Source organism: Sphaerodactylus townsendi, linkage group LG01, assembly GCF_021028975.2.
Source record: "Sphaerodactylus townsendi isolate TG3544 linkage group LG01, MPM_Stown_v2.3, whole genome shotgun sequence".
Lineage (NCBI taxonomy): Eukaryota > Metazoa > Chordata > Lepidosauria > Squamata > Sphaerodactylidae > Sphaerodactylus > Sphaerodactylus townsendi.
In genome coordinates, this window is record NC_059425.1 from 173,828,785 (window position 1) to 173,850,459 (window position 21,675).

The 21,675-nt window shown below is 45.0% G+C and overlaps 1 protein-coding gene across 3 annotated transcripts in view; it reads right to left on the minus strand.

The window, feature by feature from the left end:
• The window catches only part of RANBP17 (RAN binding protein 17), a 265,770-nt gene that overhangs the window by 25,272 nt on the left and 218,823 nt on the right, over positions 1-21,675 (minus strand). The gene's annotated exons all lie outside the window — the stretch shown is intronic.

The window sequence follows — 21,675 nt, forward strand, 5'->3', positions numbered from 1 at the left end:
AAGCAGCCCCAGACTTCCTTTGTGGTCATCCATGAAGAATTGACCAGGGCTGACCCTGCTTAGCTTCCAAACTCTAGAAAGCCTGGGCTAGTCTGGACGATTCAGGCTTTTGTTTCAAGCCTAGAAAACATGGTTGCTCTTAAGACACACAAGGTGTCGGACACAGGCCGAGAGAGAGAGAGTATAACTGGCCCAAGGTAACCTGATGAGTTTCGTAGTTGGGTGGTGACCAACCCAGGGCTCCCCATTTCTCATTGGACACACTCACCACAGCTGCACACTCAGTGATGACCAGGGCTTGGTTTCTTCCTGGCTGTCAGTGGTACGGATGGCAACACCTACTGTGGCAACACCTACTGTACCCCTGCCGCATGGATGCAGGAGCTCAACTCAGACAGTGGAGGAGAAAGCAACGAACATAACCCACGTGCGGTGACAGAAGACAATGAACATGCTACAATGTAAAAAGGTAAAGTTTCCCCTTCAGTCGTGTCCAACCCTGGGGTACCACTGCAAGCAGTGATTTCATAGGCAAGCTGTTTTTTTTGTGGGGTAGTTTGCCATTGCTTTCCCCAGCTATTCTTTACCCCCTAGCTATGAGCTAGGTACTCATTTACCGACCAAGGAATGGATGGATGGCTGAGTTGACCATGAGCCAGCTGCCAGGATATCTGACCCACGGGGGGCTCGAACTCCTGACCATGTGAATGGCAATGCAAGCACTGAACCACTACACCACGCGGCTCCTGCTACAATGTAACCAGGAAGTATTCCAGAAACTCAAATTACCTATGGGCCATGGTGTTTAGCTTCTCTTGTTTACTGAGCAGCAGATATTCTGTTTTATAACAAATGTCCCCGTTGGTTAATTCAGGGAACTCAAAGAGAGCAAAGCAACAGTATTTAGTAAGAAGAGTAATATCTATGGAAGTCAGTTTTGAAATGCCATCACATTTCCCCTCTGCCTGTTGTGATTGTGAGAAGTTAGGGTGATCATAATTTCTGTCTTCCATCATTATTTGGAATATCTGCTGTTACCGTTCAGTTCTTCGGCAGCCACTTTGACGATCTGATTTCAAACTGCCGTTGGTCGCAAATGGGCAGCTTTGCAAGAAATGAATTGCCCTGTAAAATTTACAGCCGATTGGTGAACAGATTGTGCTTCAGATGACTGTGTGCCAACATGAAGGAAGTTCTGGTATCTCTCCCTTTCTCCACAAAACCTATCTTCATACAACAGTGATGGCGAACCTTTTTGAGACCGAGTGCCCAAATCGCAACTCAAAACCCACTTATTTATTGCAAAGTGCCAACGCGGCAATTTAACCTGAATAACCCCCTCGAGCAGGGGCCAGCCTGCTGTAGCCCCCAGCAAGTCCCACATCTGCCACTCTGTGCCTCTCTAGAATCTCTGCCGCCTCTGCCCCTCTTCCCAGGTAGCAGCCACCTGGAGCACAGGTACCAGGCCCACCAGCCGAGTCCTCTCTGCTCACTGAGGTGCATGCACATCAAGTCCAGCGGCCCAGGCCAGCCTAGATGTGTGTGTGGGGGGGTGATTTCAAGACAAACTCTGTGTGCGCGTGCCCACCCGTGCCATAGGTTTGCCATCACTGTCATACAACAACAAAGAAGTAACATCAAAGTCCCCATGCTTTACATGAGGACGTCAGCAAAATGTTCTCTAAAAGCAAGATTTCTTTTTTGCAGTAGGCATGGCTCATGAAAGGCAAAAGAGAGGGCTGAGGGCAGGGCAGGCCATTCAGCATGTGTATGACATGCATGAAAGAACCACATGGTAGTACTCAAAGAGCTAGATTGCCCCAGAATCAAATCTTTTCTCACCTACTTTACTTCACTTTTACTTTATTTTAGACTTATACCTCACTCCTCCTCTAGGTCACAGAGCTCAGGGCAGCGGAGCCAGTGTGCTATAGTGGTTAAGAGCAGGTGGGCTCTAATCTGGAGAACCTGGTTTGATTCCCCGCTCCTCCACATGAGTGACAGACTCTTATCTGATGAACTGGATTTGCTTCCCTGCTCCTACACATGAAGCCTGCTGGGTGACCTTGGGCTAGTCACAGTTATGTCCAAACTCTCTCAGCCCCACCTTCCTCATAAGAGATCTGTTGTGGGGAGAAGAAAGGAGTTTGTAAGCTGCTTTGAGACTTCTTAGAGGAGAGAAAGGTGGGGTATAAATCTTCTCTTCTTCTCACAACAGTCTGATGAACAATCAATCAACAATAGTACAACATAAAAAAACTCAAGATAGAAAGATCATATCCTATCATCAAAATAAAACATCATCACCCAGCAACCTACATCCCAGATTGTTATCAAAACCAGGAAATCTGGCGTCAATTGTCCTCAACAGAATATCTAGAAGAAGAAGAAGAAGAAGAAGAAGAAGAGTTTGGATTTATATCCCCCCTTTCTCTCCTGTAGGAGACTCAAAGGGGCTTACAATCTCCTTGCCCTTTCCCCCTCACAGCAAACACCCTGTGAGGTAGGTGGGGCTGAGAGAGTTCCTAGAAGCTGTGACTAGCCCAAGGTCACCCAGCTGGCGTGTGTGGGAGTGTACAGGCTAATCTGAATTCCCCAGATAAGCCTCCACAGCTCAGGCAGCAGAGCTGGGAATCAAACCCGGTTCCTCCAGATTAGATACACGAGCTCTTAACCTCCTACGCCACTGCTGCTAGTTGGAACAACTCCGTCTCAGAAGTCTTACAGAATCTAGAAAACTACAGGGCAAACTGGCTGACCTTGGGAAGTCAAAATCCCTCCCTGAAAAGTTCTTATGAGGATATTGCTGGGCGCGGGCGGAAGGCACCAGCAGGACCACAAGCTCCCGGGAGAACAGGAGGGATCCTGACCAATGTAATGCAGGGGTAAAAAAGACTAGAATGTGGAAACCTGGGCTCCAATCCGCACACTGCCATCGAAGCGCAGTGGTTGACCTTGGGCCCATCATCCTTTCTCAGCCTAGTCTACATCAAAGAGGAATTGTGTTAAACACACGAGGGAGAGAGAATCACATATGTATTCATTCACACAAGCTGACAAGCCTCACAGAAACACATCATCAACACCCAAACTAAAAGATACGGGTAAAATAACAGGAAAACAGAAGTCAAATCACAAGACAGGAAGAGGGATGACTGAAGGAATGCCACACGAAACAAAAAAAAATGTCTTCACCTGTTGGTTGAAGACAGTGCCAGAAGGGGATGGCGGTATATCCCTGAGGAAAGAGTTCCATAATATTGGTGCCATGACAGTGATGCCTTCTGGGATTGTCTCCTGCCCAATCTCAGAAGTCGGGGACATCCAAAGCAGGGCCTTGGAAGGTGACTGTCGCAATGGTGTGGGTATGTATGGGAGGCATGTTTGAGCATGGGTCGGTATATCTCATAGGTGTCAAACTCGCAGCCCTCCAGATGTTATGGACTACAGTTCCCATCATCCCCTGCCAGCATCTTGCTGTCAGGGGGTGATGGGAACTGTAGTCCATAATATCGGAGGAGCAGCGAGTTATTTACTCTAATAACCCTTCCCAGTACTGCCAATCCAGAGCTCCTTGGAGGAAGGACGAAATTAAAAAATTTTTTTACAAAAAGATACTAATAAAAATATGAGGACCTCAATCACACAGCAGACATTAATTTTTACTGGGAAACTCTGACTCTTAAAAGTGGTGAAGACCAATTTATGGTAACACCAATGCCGCCTTTCACTAATTCTCAGGTCAGGTATACATGTTACAGACCAGCTGCTAGTCAGATCAGCTTCAACTCGGCACCAACGCTATTAACGTAATAGTCAAGCTCAAAATGTCTGTCTGTTCGCTATAATCCTGGAGGATGACCTTTTCCTCGGGGCAAACTGACCACTGACCCTTTGCTTCTGCCTTTCTTTACATGACAGGAGACGATCTTGCGGTGACTACATTAACGGCCTCAAGGATGAAAAATATGCCAACGCTCTAAGAGTAGAAGAACCGCTGCGGCATCTCCCTAGAAACATTCAGTTCAGATGTATTTATTTCACTCTGGGATTAGACTCGGGGCAGGGAGGAGGAGCAGAACGTAAGGCATGCACATTTCAAGCAAAAGGAAGATGTGTGCGCCACCCTGATGATGTTTTCTGGCTCTGCTGGATCAAACCATCTAGCCCAGCATCCAGTCCTAGGCATCTAACTAGAGGTTTCCAGGCTGGCCCTAAAGAAGGCATGAAAGCTACAGCTCTCTGCCACCCAGCAATTGGTACTGAGAGGGACATGTCTCTGAACAAGGAAGGTCCCTCCCATCCCCGGAACAGTTTTGCATTGTACAAAATATTTTCCCTGTAAAAAAAAAAAGTACTAAGGGGACAAACACACTTAAATATTCATAATGGACAGCACAGTCAAAGAGTTAGTCTAGGACTGTGATGGCGAACCTTTTAAAGACCGAGTGCCGGGGCGGAGCAAGGGGAGACTGCGTCCGGGGCACGCATGCATCCTGCCACACCCCCGTCTGCCCCTGGCCTGGAATGCCATGAAACACCCCCATCACACCCCAGGAACACCCTCACCACGCCCCCACAGGGGCACGCCCCCCCTGACGCTATGCCACTGCAGAGGGCCCAAACTGGGGTGATGGCGCGCTTGCCCACAAAGAGTACTCTGAGTGCCACCTCTGGCACGTGTGCCATAGGTTCGCCACCACTGGCCTAGAATCTGAGCAGAGGTGTATTGAGGGCAAATGGTGTCTGGATACAAATTGTCTCCAGGCGCTCCCCCTGCACTCTGGGTGAGGACTGCAGCCCCCACACCATTCCCAGCATTTTACCATGGGAGAGAGCGCACCTCATCAAGTCTCTCCGAAGCCCTCGACCCCACCCATGTCCCCCCTGCTCCCGGCTGGGCTCCCAGCCAGCAGTCCCTTCTGCCCTCCCCTCTGGGGAAGCCAGAAGTGACTGCTGTCTCTCAGTCTCTGAGAGCTGCTTTTATAAGCACTGAGGCTGGAGGGCGGGGCTCAGGGGGCATGGCCCCGCCCCCAGCCTCAGTGCTTATAAAAGCAGCTCTCGAAGGTCGAGAGATGGCAGTCACTTCTGGCTTCCCTGGAGGGGAAGGGTATCAGTTCTCCAGGAGAAGCAGCTCTCTGAGGCCGAGAGATGGCAGTCACTTCTGGCTTCCCCGGAGGGGAAGGGTATCAGTTTGTGCCCCCCACACGATCAGAGTAGTGGCACCTGGGGACGTAGGGTACCCCTCATCCCTGGGAAAATACGCCACTGGATCTGGGGGTCCCAGCTCTGAATTCCCACTCTGCCATGAAGGTTGCTGGCCGACCTTGGGCCAGTCACATACTCTCAGCCTAATCTACTTCACAGGGTGGTTGCAAGAATAACAGGGGGGGGGGGGATGGGACACCATGTAAGAGTCTCTAGGAAAAATAGGATGGCAGAAAAAATGCTAGACAGATTGTGGAATTGCTGAAAATCAAAGAAAAGGCAAACAGATCACAAAAAATGCACGTGTAAGGAAACCAAGGCAGACGGCTGAGCAAGCATTTAATTAAATCCTGCCATTTGGCAATATCCATTTTATTCAAAAACCGAAATACCCCCCACCCCCCCAAATCTCTAAAGGTTTCATAATCTTTGCACTGAAGGAAGCAAGCAAATTCTGCTGCAACCTCCATGCTGAAATACTGCTGCCTCTGCTTTCCCATTTTAAAAAGGGTTGCAAAGAAAATTGCCATTGTCAAGTAAGCACAGGGTGGCTTTATTCATTAATTTAAAAGACCTCGGCTGTTTGTTTTCCCTCTAAATACACTATACGGGAAGCAACGTGTTATAAATATGCAACAAAGTTACAAATAAGATGCAAACACCAGCATCCTAATGTTTTCATTTAATTACCCCTGAAAACGCATTCTATTTAATATTCATTACTCAAAAGCCAATTTAAAAGAGAAAGAGGTGACGGTACTTATTCAGAAAGACATGCTTTCATTCACCGCAATAGTTATCTAATATACGGAAGTTAATAAAGCAGATTAATCTACAAGTCCCTTTAAGCCATCACTGAGTTTAGAACAACTGCCTCTTTGACCTTTAACCCTCCTGCTGTGTACCAGTAGCAGGTGCCAGCTGCCCGAAAATGATGGCTGACGGGTTGCCATGCAGAGCCTTTTCTTACTTTGCTTCTGACCAGCAGCTGACCCTGTTGGAGCAATTGTTTCATCTGTGGGCCTAAAGGGTACATAAACCAGAAACTGATAAAACAAAAGCATATATAGATACACACACCAGCTGCCTAGCCTTAGGGTACACCTCTCCCATTGACACCTCTAACCATTTCTGGTTTTTTTCCTAAAAGCCAAACTGCAGCTTTTTTTTGTTTTGTTTATATCCGTGAACTACACAATAGGCGTTACTCTGTGCAGCCAAACTTCCACCCGACTCCCGAAAACTGTATAATAAGCCTGGCGGCCCAGGGAAATATGCCTCACTTTTACAAAACCTATATACACACACAAAGCTTCTGATTGCTGCACAAAATCAATTAACAGACTCTGGAAGCTGTCCTAGAAAGTGAGTCAAGACCGAAACAAATGTGACATTATTTTATCATTGTACGTAGAAAACTGAAAAGCATTGTGTTTTGGTAGCAGTCGTGAGTTCTACGTGGTGTTGTTATTGAAAAAGAAAACTTCGTGAAACATCTTTCTGCAGAGCTGAACCCCCCCCCCCCCAGTGGTGGGATCCAAAAATTTTAATAACAGGTTCCGATGGTGGTGGGATTCAAACAGTGGTGCCGCCGCACACACGCACCTCCAGTCCCTATTGGGCAGGAAGGTTGCTTTAATAACCCCTTCTTGGAACTCAAAAAAAAATTAGTAACCACTTCTAGAGAAGTGGTGAGAACTGGTTGGATCCCACCTTTGCCTACATCTCTCCATTGTGAGAACTTCCCATTTATACCCATCCTTTGTGTTTCCTGTTCCTCAACCAGTTTTTAATCCATAGGAGGACTTCCCCTCTTATTCCTTCATTGCTGAGTTTTCCCAACAGTCTCTGGTGAGGAACTTTGTCAAAAGTCTTTTGGAAATCCAAGTAGACAATGTCCACTGGTTCCCCCTTATCCACATGCCTGTTTACACCCTCAAAGAACTCTAGTAAGTTTGTAAGACAGGACTTGCCTCTGCAAAAGCCATGCTGACTCTTCCTCAGCAGAGTCTTTTGTTTCTTTTCTACATCGGCTTAATAATAATTTTTATCTCTTAATGAGTAGATTCTACTAATCTCTACTCAGGAACAGATGTCAAACTGACCTGGCCTGCCGTAATTTCCTTTTGGGTCCCCCCTAGACCCTTTCTTAAAAGAATGAAATCCTCACAGTCATCCTCACTGGCCATTTGGTCTGGATTTAGGACTTTCCATGCACTGTTCCATTTGAGCTGCATTATGGCAGCAGGTAGGAAGAGTCCCTCCAAGGAAAAGGTTCATGGACTTTTCTGCCCTTCCTGCAGACAGTCCTCCTCTGCCAATTGGGGGTGGAAGCAGACAGACACACAAATCCAGCATTCCTCCTCATATGTGGGTTATGCCTTGGCTTCTTTACTAGAATGCAAAGCGATACTAAAGAAGCCCATGTTTGCCTATGCTCCTCAAGTTCTGTTTGTTCCTCTGGCTTCTTCAGGCCGTGTAATCCTTTTATGTCACTGGATGGAGTTTTCCTTGGCAGCTTCCTTGAGTGGAGTCCTTGTTTTCTCAAAAGCTGTTAGCTTTTTTGGTTTCCACGGTTGCCATTTCCTGGTATTTTACCTGTGTATAGGATGACACCATAAGAGAATTCCTCATTTTAGGTGACCCATGCCTCACACCCTTAGGAATGTCCGGATCTTTAGTTTTTCTTTCTTCCTGAGACAGAGCCCGAATGTGCATCATTCCAGTGGTCTAGTAGCGCTTGCATCTTTTTCTTAGGGATTTTGCCCCTTTGGAAATCCCTGAGCCTCAGCTTTTGGAAGCTGGTGCTATCTCTAAGATGCCTCCTCCCCTCTATGGTGGGACCTTGTTGTGGGCTGAGTATTTCCCAGTGGCTTCTGGTCCTCTGTAAATGGGAGTTCTGGACATCATGCCACTTCTGTGCCCCTAGAGCATTAGAATCCTACCTGACTTCGCTCTTCTAGTTTCAGTGCAAAATTCCACATACTTGTGCTTTCATGGCACGGCATAGATTATGTTTTCCTTCATAGTTTTAAAAATGGCTCCTTCCGCGACATGCAGAATAATGCACTTTCTAGAGACTGGCTTTAAATCGCTCTTTGAAGCTATCGCGGAATAGCAAAAATCCACTTGCAAAACAGTTGTGAAAGTGGTTTGAAAACGCATTATTCTGCATGTGCGGAAGGGGCCAATGTTTCTTTTGCTGTCAAATCACATTTGACTTATGCCAACCCTGGTCGAGTATTCAAGGTAAGAGACATTTGGAGGTGGTCTTTGGCCGCCTGCCTGCCTCTCAGTACATGACACTGAGTATTACTTGAAGGCCTTTTATCCATGTGTACTAGCCAGTGGGACTGGCTTTGCTTGGCTTCCAGAGATGGCTAAGTGGGGTAATCAGGCCTAACCTGAGAGCTATCCAAGTCTAGAAGCGTTACCATAGTGGGATGACAGTAAACAATCTTGCATCACAATAGCTTCCAATGTTGGCAGGTCACCCTCACTTGGCCATTTGGTCTGGTTAGGGACTGGTCTTACTGTTCATTCGTTGAGCTCATCACATGGCAGGTAGGAAGAGTCCTCAAAATGGATGGCTATTAGCAGCAAAGCACTCCAGCCTCAGGCCCTCCTGCTGCCAGCATCATGGGGGGGGGGGGGGGCGGAGTAAACCACATTAGCTTCAAATCTGCTGCTAGTGAAGGTGGAGGTTATGTGAGAGCCCTCCCAGCTGCAAGGATTCAGGCGGCTTTAGTCTTCCTTATTTGTGGTTGAGTGTTGGGTTTAGGGTCCCTTTGAAGGTTCACTACCTAATGTCCTACCTATCCATTTTCTTTTCCCTTTATAGGATGAAGCGTGATCTTACAGATACAGGGACTTTCAAGACTACCCCAGGAAGAGGCCTAACCCCCCCCCCCCAAATCTATCTAGGGTGGCGCTAAAAAACTAACACAGTTTGGGAGGCTGGTAACCCATCTCCCTCTAAACTCTTTACAACTCTTTAGCACACTTTGATATTCCCTCCATCCAGCACTAGCCAGGACTCAGCCCTGCTTGGCCCAGAGAACAGAGGAGATCACCAGGCTTTCAGTCTGGCCACTGAAGTCTGGGCATTTCCATAGCGATGGCAGTAAACAATCTTGCATCACAACACCTCTGTTGGGTCATCCTCACTGGCCATTTGGTCTGTTGATCCTTTCCTGGCCAATCCTTTTTATCAGTGGCGGGATCCAAAAATTTTAGTAACAGGTTCCCATGGTGGTGGGATTCAAACAGTGGTGTAGCCCCAATGGGGCTGGGTGGGGCATGATGGGGCGAGGTGAGGCATTCCTGGGCGGGGCTGTGGCAAGGATGCAGGGCACGTGCACCCCAGGTGCGGGATAGACATTGAGGGTGGGATTTCCAGTCCTGTCCCACCCCATACCCCTCTCTTTGTACAATATAAGTACAAATACTATTTAAGCTGTTGGCCTTGTTTAAAAATTATTTACAACTATGATGAATTATCTATGACTATTATTTATTTTTTCTCACCAACCTCCACTATCCCTCCTCAGAGTTGTGACCTGTCTCTTGTTTTTCTGTCCCACACCCAAGATGGTTGGAGGACCCATCCAGAAGTCAAAAAAATATGGCACAAGAGAGATTTATTGAAATAAAAACCTCAAAATCAGTTTATTTGTCTTTTAGGGAGGAAATGGAAAAGTCAGGTAGCAAGGAGGTTTCAGAAAACTAACTTACCTAACAAGAAAAAGGAATGAGGAAACCTACGGTATTTACAAACAGTAGATATTTTGTACTGCTTTCATGTTTTACTGCTTTCACTGCTTTCATGTTGTACTGCTTTCACATGTTTTCATGTGATTGAGTTCTTTTTGCTCCTAAAGTTTTCCCCACATCTATGGCTGGCACATTTAGAGGCATGTCATAATAAGATGGCACAGAAAGAAACATGTCTTACCATGGCATGCCTCTGAAGATGCCAGCCTTAGATGTGGGTGAAACATTAGAAGAAGAAGAAGAAGAAGAAGAAGAAGAAGAAGAAGAAGAAGAAGAAGAAGAAGAAGAAGAAGAAGAAGAAGAAGAAGAAGAAGAAGAAGAAGAAGATGATGAAGAAGACGACGACGACGACTTTGGATTTATATCCCCCCTTTCTCTCCTGCAGGAGACTCAAAGGGGCTGACAATCTCCTTGCCCTTCCCCCCTCACAACAAACACCCTGTGAGGTAGGTGGGGTGAGAGAGCTCCGAGAAGCTGTGACTAGGCCAAGGTCACCCAGCTGGCATGTGTAGGAGTGTACAGGCTAATCTGAATTCCCCAGATAAGCCTCCACAGCTCAGGCGGCAGAACGGAGAATCAAACCCGGTTCCTCCAGATTAGATACACGAGCTCTTAACCTCCTACGTCACTATACGAGCTCTTAACCTCCTACGCCATAGAAGCAGAAACTACCAGACCACAGCCACACTGCCTGGAAAACCCAAGGGGTCAATAGATATTTTGTAATCTGGATGTATCTGATGTATTTAACTGACAGCAGTCAATACTTTTTTTTTATGTCTGAGGCAGAGTCCACTTGGCAGTTACTCACTGTTAGTTAAAAGTCATAAGCTTTTTGAAACAGTATTTGAACTATTTATGGAGTCAGGAACTTAAGACACAATTTCCCCTGCACACACACACACAGACCCCCTGCAATACACACACTTAGGAGCTATTTCTTTAAGTTAGGGATCACCCCCATTAATCAGGAGCTTAGGGAGGGATACTCAAATCCCTTCCCTCACACACAGGATCCTTGTTCCTCTCACTTTAGCTGCCAGCCTCAGCTGTCGGTTTCAACTGCCAGTTATCGATCCTAAGTTCCTTTAATGGGCTCTCTTAACTGGCACTTGAAGAATTATCAGTTTGTTTTTTTCCCCTTTTCAAACATCTTGTCACTCAAGGTTCTATGACCAGGACAGCTCATTATTATGCAGCTGCCTGTCACAATGACACTGTCCGTCAATGCTGAAAAACCTACATTTCAGTCAATAGCGTGGAGACAGAATTTGGGATTCCCTCAATGGGGCACCAGTTAGCGTGCCAGAAGCATCTGGTCAGGTAAATGGAGATATTGCGTAGGATCATGCATAAATATCAATCACACTTTTTTGATCACAAAGTCACAGTTGACTTATGGTGACCCCTTCGGGTTTTCAAGGCAAGAGACTTCAGAGGTGGTTTGCCATTGCCTCCCTCCCTCATGACCCTGATATTCCTTAGATCAGTGTTTCCCAACCTTTTCAACGTCGCAGTACCCTTGACCTTGCTCTTCACATCTCAGGATACCCTTGAGGTTCGTTTGGGGGTTTTTTTGCATTTTTTAGGGTTTTTTCGGTTTTGGCCTGTAGGTGGGGGGAGTGGCAAGCAGGGGGAGGGAAGGGGAGGGAAAGCAGCGTTGACAGCTGCATTGTCTGTTTGCCTAAATTCGGCATGGATTGGGGGGATTTAAAGGGAGAGCTCCCTTTAAATCTACCCCCCCAAATCCACGCCGAATTTAGGCAAATAAAACAATGCTGTTTTTCAGTGTCGTTTAGAGGGAGCCCATGAGGCTTCCAACCCACCCACCCCACTTCAAAATCCATTTGATTCCGATGTGTGGGGGCAGGTGGTAGCATTGTAATGGTACCCCTGGGACGTGCTCATGGTACCCCAGGGTACCCCGGAACCCTGGTTGGGAATCACTGCCTTAGATGTTTCCCATCTAAATACCAGTCAGGGTCAAGACAGTGTGACTGGCCTAAGGTTACCCAACAAGTTTCCATGGTGGACGTAGGGATTCGGGCCTGGGTTTCCTGAGTCCTAGTCTGACACTTTAACTACTACGCTAAGCTGGCTCTCATGGCAAAAATACAGGCAACTTTTACAAATAAACATTGTTGGTACCATCCCATCTCCCATGCTCCGCCCCAAATCTACCAGGCAGAAAACATCACAAAGTGAAGCGATCTAGCAGTCAGGGGTCTGCAACCTGCGGCTCTCCAGATGTTCGTGGACTACAAATCCCATCAGCCCCTGCCAGTATGGCCAATTGGGCTGATGGGAATTGTAGTCCATGAACATCTGGAGAGCTGCAGGTTGCAGACTCTAGCTGTAATAGGTGACAAGGACTGCTGGTGGAAATGGTAGGAGGGAACAATTTTGTCACTTTTCCTCATTCTGATGCACAAACCTATTATCTCACATGGGACCCATGATCCTGGAGTTGGAAAAGGCTGCTGTTGGGGGTGGGGGGAAGGAAAAGATCAGAGCCACGAGCTGAGGTCTTGCTGGATCCAGTTCACCCATTTGTCTGCATGACAGAATTATGCTTAACAAAACTTGACTTGAGCCCGAAAAGTTTCCCCTGCTGGGCTCAGGGGAGGAAAAAAGGGTTTGAAAAAGATAACGTCCCACGCAGGGCAAAGGACATTCATCCAAACACAAAACAGGCATGATCACATGTTTGCTAATTATGAAAAGCATGAGACAGAAATGACAAAGCATTTTATTAACAACACATTTTAACATCTTCCCCTGAGAGCCAGGCTAATTTTAAATCCTTTTGTAAGCTGACAAGTCTCTGCAAGGTGTCCTGTTGCTTCTCCCACTTGCTTACTATCAGGTAAAAGAAGCAGTCATTGGGTTATCATGGAAAGACCAGAGACTATGTCAAAATACTGCATGCGTTCAGCAACAAGAAAGGTATTTGATTTCTTGTTGTAGCTATAAGGAACTTTGAGATGTCTGGCAGAAAAAGTGCCTTAGGGGCTTTCCCCACTGACAGAGTTGAACTGGTTTCTACCTAGGTTTGCCTCAGTGAATCCCCACTGCCACCGAGCTCAACATTGTTTTGTCTCAGCCCCCTCCCCCCTCCGCAGGAACTCGCGAAGCATCCCCTTATGCATGAGTTATGGAACTACACCTGCCTTTCTTGCCGGAACAAAGGCTACCGATACAGCCGAAGCTTCCAAAGTGGGAAGAATCGAAAGCGGCAATTTCTCATCCGTTCAACCAATCACGAGCCGCTTTTGTGGCATGTGCAGAACGGGAGAGTCGTGGCGGGCAGAAAGCGCATGTAACTGTAAACTGTAAAAACTGTAAAAAAAAAAAAAAGAACGCTCCTGTTTCCCACCATAACACAAGCGCCAATCACAATGGAGGAGTGCAACAGGCACCAAGATGATCCCGCCCACTTAGCTCGGTTCCAGGGGGCCAACTCAGTTGCTGTGGGGACAGCCTGGAATCGCCCTCCACTGAAGAGAACCGACCTTAGCTCCCTTCTGTAGTGGGGAAAGCCCCTTAGAAAAGTTGTTTCAATGGACTTACTAATTGCAGAAACGGATTCGTAAGCTGTAAGGTTACAGCTCATTTAAGTTGTTCAAACATCAATTCTTCAACTCAAGGATTTCCCCCTTTTCTCTTCAAAAGAACAGTGGAAACCAAAGACGTTAGCTTTGTTTAGCCTTCTGTAGGGACCGAACTGCAGTTCTGTGTGCTTGTAATTTGCAGTACAGGAAAAAGCAAACAAAACCACAAAGATATTCATTTCAAGGAGGTTGCATTTTGCAATTCTGCCCAAGCTTGCATTAGCTCTTAAAAGCGATATCAGCGAGGGAAGTAAAACAAATTGTTTGGTCGAATCAGAAACGACGTGCAACTGGGCTCATTCCAGACATGAGGAAAATACTTTCTAGAACAGTTCCTCTTTGCTAGTGAGGGCAACACCAAGTTCATCCAAGACCAATTTATTCCAGTGCTTCAGCGGAAAAGAACAGCCATCGGAAAGAGGGAAAACCTCTGAAAGCCCACTGTCAACTTCTTGGTGGCCATCTCAGAAGTGGATTCTTATCCAAGATATGATGGAATCAGGGGTGTCAAACTGCTGGCAGGGGCTGAAGTCCATGAACATGATACCCTTGGAATAATGCCTTTTGCTGACTGTCTACTCTATTAGTTTTAAATGTCTTTGACTATAGCCACAATATTATTATTCCTACCCCTGCAACGGGGTGAGCAAGAGATGCTAACTCCAATAATGCTAACCAATCACCACAACACACAGTTGATCACTCTGAAGCTAGAAGGCTTTCTGCTTCACAGGGCCAATGAAAATCTGATCCCGGAATGTATCACTGTGCTTAAAAACCTGTTTATTTTATTTTCTTCCCAATGAGGACCTAAAGTGGCTTACAACATCAGGCTTCCTTCTTCAGTGGTGTAGTGGTTAAGCAGCACTGGCATAGTGGTTAAGAGCAGGTGCATTCTAATCTGGAGGAACAGGGTTTGATTCCCTGCTCTGCCACTTGAGCTGTGGAGGCTTATCTGGGGAACTAGATTAGCCTGGGCACTCCAACATACGCCAGCTGGGTGACCTTGGGCTTGTTTTGGGGGGGGGGGAAGGGAAAGGAGATTATAAGCCTCTTTCAATCTCCTTACAGGAGAGAAAGGGGGGAGGGGGTATAAATCCAACATCTTCCTAACAACAACTATCCTGTGGCTCAGAGAGAGTGACCAGCCTAAGGACGAACCTTCTTTAGCTGAGTGAGAATTTTAATGTGGTTGGAAGTTCTCTCACCACATGATTTTACTATGGTACAAGAATTTTTAATGATATGTTTGACAATGGCCACACAGGGTCAATTTTGGGAATTCCCGAGAATTCCACAAGTAGAGATCCCAGAGTTTTGAAATCAGGTGAGTGTGGGCCTGTTCCGATTAGAACGGCAGTATGAGATAGCACGTCTTCCCTCTTTCAAAATTTCAGTTTGAAGCCCAAATTTCAGGAAATACCTGGTATGCACGCTACTCTAGAATTTTTGGTATGCCACAGTCAACACCCAGTCTTTTAGGAGACATAAGTCCATTATGTAATGACAAAATATGGACTTTACCCAAGCTGAAGTGCCCCAAAAGATGCTATTCACCTCCTTGGGACAAATACCAGCTCCCCAGGTCCATTTCCAAGTCAGGATAATGGAACGGGGAGAATACTGAACCTCACTCCCTTACAGTCCTGATCGAAACTGAGCTTATGTATACTTGAGCTACCGATAATGGGAAATGTGCCCCCCAAAATATCAATCCCAAAATTGTTAAACAGTAATAATCCTTCCATACTTGGGAGGATAGCCAATTATTTGCTGCAAGTCATGTCCTTAAGAGGCATGTAAAATAGGCAAGTACAAAACTATTTAAATGTGAAATACTCCATACCTCTGATACTCCTGGGGTATTTTAGAAGGTGTTTATAAGAAGCTCACTGTTATTTATTGCATTTTATGGAAATTTAATTAATTTATAGTATTAGTAATTTATAGTATTAGGTAATTTAGCAATGTATTATAGTAATTTTATAGTAATTAGTAGTAATTTTATATGAGTATTAATTGAGTATATACAATTCTATAGATCTTGGGGAAGCAGCTATAATTCCTTTTTTTAGTAAATAGGCTGGTGAATAGCGAATATCTTAATCCTGTTCTTTTAAGTGTAGTTCTTACTATACCTTGTTCACAATCCCGTGTACAATGGAGATGGACAAAATTTTTTAATCTACGTTATTTTTATAAATGAAGTGTGATTTTAGAATGTAAAACTACTCATAGACGCCATGTACAACTCTTTTAAATTTAGTGATGGTCTATACTCACACTTTTGTATCTTATGCCAATAAAGGTCTATTGTATTGTATTGTATACTTGATCATTACATTTTACAAAACCTCATCAGGTTTGCCATTCAGCCTCTTTTCCTCCTTCTTTACTTCTTCTCCATCTATTCTATCATCTCCAAAACATCCCAGCTGAGCAGTTCTCTAGCAACAGTTAAGTGGCCCTCCTGATCTTCAAGGGCAAGACTTTATCTTAAACTACTTATGTCCCATCCTCCCAACAGAGCTGAAGAGCGGCTAACAACAACTGTTACCAAACCCTGACAACAATACCACGCAACTGACCTAGTGTCGCATTGCCCTTTTTTCCCCTCCAAATCCATGCAGCTCATGTGATTCTCAGAAGAAGAGTTTGGATTTAAATCTCCCCTTTCTCTCCTGTAGGACACTCAAAGGGGCTTGCAATCTCCTTTCCCCCACCCCAACAAACACCCTGTGAGGTGGGTGGGGCTGAGAGAGCTCAGAATAACTGTGACTAGCCCAAGGTCACCCAGCTGGCTTGTGTTGGAGTGCACCAGCTAATCTAGTTCACCAGATAAGTCAAGTGGCAGAGCAGAGAATCAAATCCTGTTCTCCAGATTAGAGTGCACCTGCTCTTAACTGCTATACCACGCTGGCTTAGAAACAAAGATGCCGATGGCAATGAAGAAGAGTTAGTTTTTACACTCTGCTTTTCTCTACCATAAGGAGGGTCAAAGCGGCTTAAAATCGCCTCCTGACCCCCAACAGGCACCTTGTGAATGAAGTGCAGCCAAGACAGTTCTGAAAGAACTGTGATTGGCCCAAGGTCACCCAGCAAGCTTCATGTAGAAGAGTGGGGAATTGAACCAGGTTCTTCGGATTAGAGTCCACTGCTCAAGTGGAGGAGCAGGGAATCAAACCCAGTTCTCCAAATTAGAATCTGCTGCTCTTAACCTGCACCAAACTGACCGCCATGCTGAGAGGTGGTACAACTGAAAGAGACAGCTGGGGAAATAGGGCTGAGAAGAAGGGTTTTGGCAGTTTAGCTAAGAGACAACTACCTTCTACATCGGCCACAAATTGCCTTGAGATGCCTTCTATATCAGTCACTAGCAGGATACGTGTGCTTTGCTATGCACACTTCATCACAGCCTCTCTATGAATTTCAGGGTGACATTCAGCATACTTCTTTACAGCCTGTTTGTGACCTTTGGGGTGATAAGCAGGATATTTCCTCACAGTCTGTCTGTGGACTGACAGATTGGTTTTCGCGTATTTTGCAGCAACTTCCTGTAGTTGTCTTGTTCTAATGCAATGTGTAAATCACTTTCTGTGTTTAATTCCTCTTGTCCCTTTAGCGGTTTCAGCAGAAGGAACAGGTTCATATGCGTTGAGGAGGGCAGTGTTAGAATGCAGTTGGCGCACCATTGGATCAATCGTGTTGTTGTTTGGTGGGCATTAGCAGAACTTGTCGATGCGACAAATGGAGTTAGAGAGTCAAAGTGCCCTTCATTAAAATGTCCTGTGAAATGAAGCTATATATATAAACGCGAAATACCACTCACTGACTGACTGACTCATCAAAAGAACTCAGAAACCATCAAAAATACCATGTTGAAGGACATGAAACTCGTGGTGTTTAACAGAATGTTCGTGCAGATGGCCAGAGTTGAACAGTGAATCTAATAAGTGGAAGTGAATATTTTGGAAAATCCTTTTTTAGCAAGCACCTGAAGCACATAACGAACCGGTGTGCCAAATTTCAACTTTGTAGTTTTGGTGGTTTTTGAGTTCTTTTGATGAGTCAGTCAGTGAGTGGTATTTTGCATTTGTAGATAAAATACACCAACTGACTACCTTGAATTCATGCAACATCTTGTTTGGGTGCAGGGACAGGATCAATAACAAAATCAGATCACACTTTTTGCCTTTTAGAAGCCCAGAATCTTTTGCTGTAGACCTAAAACTGCTTGTTTAGTAATACAGCATGTAAACCAAGGTCGGTAGGAGCTGGCTTGAACAAACAGACAGACACTGTAGCTGTTTTTGTAAGCTAGCTCCATGCAGCAAAACTGCTGTCCGGAAATGTAGTGAACTGGGTCAAACATAAAATGATGGTGTTTGAACAAAACATGCAAATCAGTATGAAACAGCACACTTTTATATGAATGTGATTGATGAGAAATCAATCTTAGAGTCTATGTGCAAGTTCAGTATTGTCATGATTTTTATACATGCATTAGGATAGAAGTTTGGATGCATTCCATTTCTCTCCCTATCTGTTGAAAACATGTAAGCTAAGAATACCGGAATGGAAACATTGTAAGAGTCTTGGCCAGCGTTTTGTATCTCAGAGGGAACTATTCTATTGTGGATGATTTAAACCAAAGACACATTTTTGCTGATTGAAATGTAGTTCTCAGGATGTCAATCATGGTATGACGCATGCCTGCACCGTTTTCAATGCATTGAAAAGCTTTTGATTCCCATAGTTTGATTATAAAAAGAGTATGATTTCTCATAGTATGATGGAGTATGATGGAAGCTTATCTGGGGAATTCAGATTAGCCTGTGCACTCCCATACACGCCAGCTGCATGACCTTGGGCTAGTCACAGCTTTTCAGAGCTCTCTCAGCCCCACCCACCTCACAGGATGTTTGTTGTGAGGGGGGAAGGGCAAGGAGATTGTAAACCCCTTTGAGTCTCCTACAGGAGAGAAAGGGGGGATATACAGTCCTCCTTCCTTGCTCCTAGAAATGCTGTCCGATTGAATAAAATTAATTAAATTTATTCAACGCCTCTGGTCTCCTGGAATTCACCCTGCCCCCCGCCCCCCCCCAGCTGGGAGCCTGAGTAGCCAGGCCAAGTTACCCTTCTGGGGTAACAAGGAGAATTCCCTGCCACCATCATGTTCTGGCTGATTAGATTAAATTTATTTCCAGATTTTGTTGAGGTCATATAAAAATATTTAGAAGTGCTCCCTTTACATTTCAGAAGAAACACAACATAATAGTGCTTCCAACAAAACACGCTGAATCAGGGCAGAGTGTTGGTGGATTATTTGGCTCCCTCGCATCGTTTTAAAGAACTGACACTCCTCTTTAAGCTCAAAGTACAATTAGTCATCAGGGCCTAGTTTTCTAGCACTGTTAAGCAATTTGTAATCACCTCTTTCCTCTTAATAGGGTTAGGCATTACTTACATGGCACAGCTGTCTAGAAAACTGAAACCTCCAGTTGTGGAGCAACGGGCCTTGTTCATTAGCCTCCCTGATAGCCAAATCAGCTCTCCAGCCAGGGTTTAATGGCCTGCCGATGAATAATCAATGGCTCACTTTTCATCTGAGTGTGAAAATGAGAATAATCTAATTCATGGTCCCCCTGGTAAGAAGTAAGGCCCGGGATTCTGTTTCTATTCAGGGCTGATTTATAACCCAATGGAAACCTGATGTAAACATATAATCAATGAGTCCCATCATGGCTGATAACCACCCCCAACTGGCTCACTCCCTCATCTCAAAAAGCTATCCCTTCAGGCTATTAGCTGCGTCCAGTTCCCTCTTTCCACCGTCCCTGCCTGCTGCTTTTACCTTGCCTATCCGTTCAGACCAGCAGAGTCAGAAGTAATTTTATACGCAGCAGAGAGCGGGCGGAATTGATTTTTCACTCAGCGCTCAGTTCCCATCTGAATAATTATCAATTTTACTGCCTCATAAAAGGGAAGAGTCCAAATTTCAAATCAATTCAAAAGAGCTTCTGAGACTTGAGAAACTGCGCGCAAGGAGAGAGGTCAAAGTTGGCAGTGACCTCGGGAGGTGATGTCAGATAGGAGCCCGCCGAATGGCTGACATCAGAGGCACTCAATCCGGCATGACTCGTGCTAATGCAAATCGTATTTATGCTGACTACAGGAGACCGGCCATTAATATTTAAAAGAGTACCTGAAAGCCTGCATTCAAACTAAATATAATGTATTCCGCAGATTGCGAAGCTAATAAAGACAGATCGCTGCGTATTCATACGCTATAAATTTCGGGGATTGCCAAGCATCATTAACACAAAACAGAACGTTGGGGTCATAAAGGCAGGCAAATGCCTGGAAATCCAGACTCTGGACCCGCCTGCCATTCTTGCTGATCAGATCGCCGTGCCCAGAGAGCACTAACAGAGAGTACCTCAGCGACTGGAGAGTCCTGAATTTGTTGCCAGGTCCCATCAGCCATTACAAAGGGTCGCTACTTATCCATACCTCTCCAGGATCGGGTTTGTCCACACTGTAAAAATCAAGTGGAGACTCTTGCTCACATTATACTTGACTGTCTGAGATATGTGGGCATTAGGAATTTCTCTCCCAGGCTGGCCCTAGACAAATCTGAAAGTGACTCTGACTGTTCTGTTGCGGAGCTTCTGTTAAACAACACAGATGTCATGCTCTTGGAAAAAGTAGCAAAATTTCTTTTACAAGTGACAGAACTTTCTAAGTAATGTATACTGCTATATAGTCTTCCTGTCTGCGCTTTGAATGTACTCTTGATTTGTATTTCAAAAATGTCTGGCAATGCTCTAGAACCTATTTTTAAATGCCAAATAAAGGTTGTTGTTGTTGTTGTTGCCGCCAGGTTCTAACCAGTTTATGTTCTGGAATGGCTGCTCCAGGAACTCACCACGAGAAGTAATAACCGCAGCACATCATGTGCTGATGAGAACACCCGTCATACGCACTCCTAAGTAATGTGCTACGTCCTGATTTCTCGTTGGCTTTATTGGGAAGCAACAAAGATCACCTAAAGTAATTGGAACAGTAAATAACAGTGATAAACCTTGGCGAGTTTTAAAGGGAAGTCGCCATTCCTGTTGTCAGACAGTAGCTCAGTGAAGAATTTGCTCCCTCTTCTGTTAATAATTTCCATTGAAGTGGAGTGATCCCGTAAACGCGTGAACCCAAGCAGTGAGATTTAAACTTATGGCAGGCTTTAGTTAACTGTATCTAGTTCCTAACATTATTACCACGCTGATGCGGTTATTATTGGGATATCAAAATTTGGGCACTAAAACTGAAACTAAACTTTCAGCATCTCTGGTATACTCTGTCTTACCCAAAGGAAAAGCCAAAATTATAACTTCATTCACCACATACTGGACCATCTTTGATCTTGAACGCTCCGTCTGGATCTTCGTGCATACCTAACAGAACTAAGTAGGCACTCGGACCCAAATGGAACATCCTAAAACAAAGACGGTCCAGCAAGTGATGAAGGAAGTTACATTTTTAATTTATTTATTTATTTATTTATTTATTTATTTATGTATTTATTTATTTATTCATTCATTCATTCATTCATTCATTCATTCATTCATTCATTCATACATACATACATACATACATACATACATACATACATACTTTGGGCTTTTATACCGCCCTATCCCCGAAGGGCTCCGGGCGGTGTACAGAATATAATAAAATACAGTCATAAAACCTTCATAATTTTGGTTTTTTTCTTTGGGTGAGACAGTATAGAAGGGCTGATTGTACCCTTTTATCTCCTCACTCCACTGAGCAAAACTTGAAGCTGTCCTTCAGCTTCTTTGGAGGAGGAACTACTTGTTGAAGGAAGTCTCTTTAGGCCGAAGGAAAACTCCTTGGAATGTGGTTGGATCCACCCTAATAACTGGAACACAATTTTAGCCCACTCCAGTTACCTTAGATCTTCTCTGAATCCCAGAACTGGTGTTAATGTTAGCTTTGTGAATGAAAGATAAATCAGAATAAATGTAAGATCAGACTAAACATCTACAGTCTGAATTGTCCTGGTCAT